Genomic DNA, 221 nt, shown 5'->3' with positions numbered 1-221 from the left:
ACTCTGACACAGAAGGGGTCACCATGATTTCGAATCAACGCAACAACAACTGGTTTAACGACACAGAAATTACTATGTTCCCACAGCAGGGAAGGAAATGCGCCTTCGGAGTCCTTCTCCAACTGTCCTTGCTTCAGGGCCGGTGTGGAATAAGGAACACCAGAAAGCCCATTCCACCCCAAATGTTGACTCCATTAGGATAGGCCCCAGTGGAAATCATC

This window comes from Elephas maximus, chromosome 1 (assembly GCF_024166365.1).
Source record: "Elephas maximus indicus isolate mEleMax1 chromosome 1, mEleMax1 primary haplotype, whole genome shotgun sequence".
NCBI lineage: Eukaryota > Metazoa > Chordata > Mammalia > Proboscidea > Elephantidae > Elephas > Elephas maximus.
Note: the sequence above shows the minus strand (reverse complement) of the source record.